The sequence below is a fragment of the Lissotriton vulgaris genome, chromosome 3_1 (assembly GCF_964263255.1).
Source record: "Lissotriton vulgaris chromosome 3_1, aLisVul1.2, whole genome shotgun sequence".
NCBI lineage: Eukaryota > Metazoa > Chordata > Amphibia > Caudata > Salamandridae > Lissotriton > Lissotriton vulgaris.
The window spans coordinates 1,752,907,782-1,752,912,654 of record NC_141689.1 but is presented as its reverse complement, the minus strand read 5'-3'; the positions used below and the strand labels follow the sequence as shown (position 1 = coordinate 1,752,912,654).

General features: G+C 48.1%; 1 long non-coding RNA gene across 1 annotated transcript; it reads right to left on the bottom strand.

The window, feature by feature from the left end:
* Nucleotides 1-239: 239 nt before the first annotated feature.
* On the bottom strand, nt 240-3,170 carry LOC147728412 (uncharacterized). The gene is made up of 3 exons (XR_015309554.1): nt 3,057-3,170; nt 2,177-2,314; nt 240-378 (listed from the first exon to the last, which is right to left on the bottom strand). It is a non-coding gene; the product is annotated as an uncharacterized LOC147728412 (long non-coding RNA).
* Between the last annotated feature and the right edge of the window lie 1,703 nt (nt 3,171-4,873).

Genomic DNA, 4,873 nt, shown 5'->3' with positions numbered 1-4,873 from the left:
TTTGGGCCAGGGCATCATGCTCCTCGCGGAGCAAGGCGAGCTCCTGCTGAAGGCGGGACACCATCAGGGTGGTGCGGCGCAGGCGTGCCTTCACTGCCTTGCAGGTGCAATGCCTGTGAGAGGCAGCTGTTGGCCTTGCTGCTCGGTGGTGGCGTTTGCCTTTGGCAGCCCGGCTCAGTCTGGGTGGACCACTGTGCTGGGTGGCAGCCCGTGGGGCCACGGAGGCAGATGCAGACGACGTTGTTGTAGTTGTCGACTGCACACTTTCCACGTCCTCCAGGGCCACCAGCCGCCGATATTCCGCAACAGTGGCCTCGATCCTCCGTTGCCGGGCCGCTCTAGCCAGCTCCTTCCTCCTTGTCCGTTTGGAAGGAGAACCTATATGAAGAAAGAAAGACATAGTCTGTAACCAATGCTCTTTTAGATTAACTCAATCATTCAGCAGAAATTTGTGTTGCAGTACAACTAGCAACTTGCAAGCGCATTACATAACTATTGAGGCCAGTATCTATCTAACCTCACACTTCTTCATCCTTGCTCTAACATTAGTGGGAGTTTAAGGAACAAAGTCTACGAGCACTGTGGACTTCCATTGGAGTCGACTATGAAAGTACACCAGTCTTATTCTTCTTCTTATCTCTTGTTTTGGAAAATTGGTACGTTATTTTCTGCAAGCCGGCATAATGCCAGCGCGGTAAACTTGCACCCGAGAAAAAGAGACGCACGCCATGAGGAGTGACCTAGACTTGCGTTGCCGTTGCGTTACTGTACCCGTCCAGTACATGCAGGTGGTGAATCTCTTACTTTTCTAGTACGGGTGGCACTGAGAATACTCTGTTACAACTCAAGGGCTACTGCTTAATTAATTTAACTTTCACCCTACAGTGGAAATGAGTACTAGAAATGGAAAATTGAAGAAGATAAATAATCTGATTATCTATCACTTCACATGGGATGTTTTTGCTTATATATGGGATGACTTTAGGTGCTTTGCTTTTTATTGAGTGACCAGTGATACATCCACACATGAATGACTGAGTACTACTAAACTTATTAAGAGAGGTAGGGAGTGGCCACCATAATAACCGGATCTATGCAGTGCTTGCAATACAAACTACTGCTACTATTTATGGTAGTATTTGGACAAAATTAAAAGTTCTTTTCCTTGCCTTTCCTACACTGGAACGGACGTGCGGGTGCAGTGTTAGTGTTACATGCTCTTCAAAGTTACACTTAGTTCATCCACTGACCGTCTACTCTCTCTAGATCATGGGTACTCACAAACTTTCTCTCAGGGGCTACATTTACAGTGTAGTTTGGGGCCGAGGGCCGCACTGGTGGGGGCGGAGTCAGAGGGGGCGGGGCTAAAGCAAAACGATAACTTGTGACCATGAGGTTGCACACAGGTCCCTGCAGCAGATGCCCTCATCCACTGAGCCACCAGACCCAGCATTTACATACATCTCTCTCCCTCCTGCTCTCCCTCCTGCCCTCCCTCCATCTCTCTCTCCCTCCTGCCCTCCCTCTCCCTCCCCCTCTGTCATCTCACTGTGTGTGTGTCTATCTGTGTCAGCCTTCAGCCCGGGTTGAGACCGCTTCCTCAACGCGCACACACAGACAACAACACCAAAGTACTTAACAGGTCTTTAAAAGACCATTAACATATTATTGAGGCTTTGTTTGTTTTAGCGCCCCTGCTTCTCCACCCTGACAATCACTGCTTGCCCGGCCCCACAGAGCAGAGTCTTAGTTCTATTTCACCTCTTTGTGGCCTTGCATCTCCACTCTGCTCTGTGGGGGCCGGGGGAGCAGTGATTGTCAGAGTGGAGATGCAGGGGCGCTAACAGGTGAAATACAAAAAAGCCTCTGCTCTGTGGGGGCCGGGGGAGCAGTGATTGTCTGCAAGGTCAGCGCACCGCCAACGAAGGCTTGCCGGGCCACCACCGGCCCGCGGGCCGTACTAGGAGTACCCCTGCTCTAGATACACATATGCTATCTAAGAGTCAGATAGTAGCATGATCCAGGTATATGGACACATACAGTTTCTGTGTCACCCACCCAGGCTGTTGTCCTTCCACCCATCATTGCTTCATCATTCACCCAGCCATGCATCTCATATTCTTGCCTTCCCAGCTAGTCTTCAATCTCAATAAGTAAGGAATATATAAGAGCTTACCTCTGGCCGCCACCACCACCGTCTCAACTCTCACAGCTGCCGCCGCCGCCTCCTCCCCTGAAGCATCGCCCGATTCGCCCTCCGCCTCGGTGTCGAGCACCACCACCTCCACACTGGCCCCGCCACCAGATGTTCCACCTACAAAGTACATTTAAGAATGTTAGAATAAAGCAGTCACTAGTATTTGGTCTAGGAATGAAGACATGTGAAAACAATGTAATTTGTGACTGTCGTTAAAGTTAAAAAAAAATGTCCCTTTTTCCAGGGAAGGTTGTCTTGCTGCACTTTTTGGCACAACTGATGAAGGCTGTTTTTTTAACACGCACCATTTTTCTCCACACAGACAGAAGATGGACTTCTAACAACAAGATCAAGTTGAAACCAGGTGAGAGCTCGGCTCGACCACAAGAAATGTCTTCAATTAATCGTCAGCACTAACCACTTTTCCATTATCAGTTAGACGTTTAGTTTTATTATGACTTCATTTTAATAAATGTGTTTACTTTTAATAAAGCTTTTAAACTTAAATACAATCTGTGTTTTTTGGTCCAGACTAGAGTGACTGAGCGAAAGGTTTTGCAATTTTTGCAAGCATGAGTCCAGATAGAACACTTCAAAAGACATTATGGACAATCCCAGAGGACTGCACTAAGTTGATAGAGCTATTGCTGACTAGAATCATGGGAGTTTCGCCAACCGTGCAATCTTAGTTAGCTACACAGACAGACTAATAAGAATAATCTAGTAATACCACAGGGAGTCATAGTAGAGGCAGGATAAGAATTTAGATACAGTCTACAAGAAGAGCAAAGACAATTTTGAAAAAAGTCAAATGAGGAACGCTAGGAAAAATAGGTACTAGTCTAAAATGAAAACTTACTGGGGCCAGCAGAGGAGCCCTCGCCTGCCCGATCCTGGCCCTGTTGATGAACAGCATCCGCCGCCTGCTGCTCCTGTGTCCTCCTCTCGCCCCTGGGGGGAGCTGACGTACAACATGAAAGAAAGAACAGAAAACATGGATGATTGTTGCTTGTCAATGTCAACCAAATCAAACATTTCAAAAGAACAATAACAAAATATTTCTGCGAAATTATATTGATTATGGTTACTTTTCATTTATATGCGGACCTGTGACTTCGAAAGTCACGTAACTCACTAAACAAAGTACTGAAACGTTCACCTAGGACTGGCAGGCAGCAGTCCGCAGGCAAGACGCAAAGTGACAGACAAACTCCATTGTGATTTCAGTCAGATCAGTGACAACACTAACAGTTGCCTGCTACATTACCAGTCATTTAAATAGTCAAACTATCAATCCACCGCCACTATTTTTCTTATTGTCAGGGTTACAAAGGAAGGGGCAGATTTAAGCCCTTGCGGCTCTTTTGCGCCGTTCTTGCGTGACTTTTGTGACGCAGCAGCTAAACAAAAAAGGGCGCCATGGTGCGGCGTATAATATTATAACAACGTGACGCATTTGGGAGATGCATCCCGTTATAAAGCCCTGCGCCATCAGGGGGCGTTCCGGCGCAAGGGAGGGCATTCCTGCGCTGGAACACATCCTAATAGTGGCTGAGGGAAATCTACAAAATATCAATCAGTCACCTTTAGGACAATGATGCGTCACACAAACCCTGCACCTGCTTGAAGCAGACGTACGGCTTGACCCAGCATTGGGGAGATAGGGTACCCCAGAGCATTGATGGAGCTGCGCCATCGTTGCGACGCAACTCCAGCAGTAAAGCTTCGGTGACGTTTTGGGCCCATGGTGCGCCGCATTGCAAATACGGCGCACCATGTTTGGTGGTGGTAGCGGGCCGCACAATTAATGGCGCATCCCTGCTACTTTGCAGGGATGCGACGGTAATTGCAATTCTGCCCCTTAGGGGCATACTTACTTACGCGTTCTGGCGCATCTCCAGAGATGCGCCAGATCAAATGCGTCACGCAAAACTACCCTTGCGACACGGCAGATGTGCCTCATTTACAATGCGGCGCGCCCTGGCGCAAGGGTAGGCACTTGCGTGAGGCATCTCGTCACGTAAGAGCGGCGCATCGCTGGAGTCACGTCGCCAACGCAATGCAACTCCAGTAATGCTCAGGGCCACCCAATACTTAACATGCTGTGTCAGTCCTTTCGCCTGCTTCGAGCAGACATAAGGAATTGAATTGACGTAGCAGCGTCGCAGAAGTGCCTGCGTTAAATCTTGTACATTTCACGCAGGCAATTTTGCGAGGCGCACAGCCGCTGGACCGCGGCGCCCACCCTGCGTACTAGGAACGCACCCATTGTGGTGCAGGCCCATGGCTTTATAACATGACGCATCTCCTAGATGCGTCATGCTGTAAATGACTCGCAGGGATGCAGCACGTTTACGCCGCTGTTGCGTCACGCAAGGCAACGTAAACGTGGCGCAAGGGGCTTGTAAATGTAATCTGCCCCCTAGTGTCTAGCATTACGCAGTTCTGTAAAGTACACTCATACATAATAGTTACTCAGGCCAATGAGACCACGAAATAGAAAACAAATAAGCATAGTAGCAACGCCACTGAGAAGGAGAGCAGTGCACCTGAAATGCACAGAAGATTTTGAAATATAATTTAACTACAATGTAATCGTCATCAGCGGCATTATTGGCTTGCTCCATGTAAAAAACAAATATTTGCAATACAACAACACAGAGCAGGAGAAAACAT